Raw genomic sequence first — 250 nt, forward strand, 5'->3', positions numbered from 1 at the left:
CCTTTTTTTTTTAATTTTTTTTTTTTTTAACTTGCACTTCTCCTACCGACAGGACAGGGATGAACACCCAACACACAGATGCTCTGGGATTTCTCCAAAAACTTCCCCACAAGGGCCATCTCTCACGGCCACCCCCCGCCCCACCGTCCCCTCCGGACCTTCCCGCACACAAACAGCGTAAATAGAGAAAAAAAAACCCGCAGGCACCGGGCACCCCCCGCCCCAGCCCACACCTGATCCGCCCACCTCC

Source organism: Aptenodytes forsteri, unplaced genomic scaffold, assembly GCF_000699145.1.
Source record: "Aptenodytes forsteri isolate BGI_AS27 unplaced genomic scaffold, ASM69914v1 Scaffold66, whole genome shotgun sequence".
In the NCBI taxonomy this organism is placed as follows: domain Eukaryota; kingdom Metazoa; phylum Chordata; class Aves; order Sphenisciformes; family Spheniscidae; genus Aptenodytes; species Aptenodytes forsteri.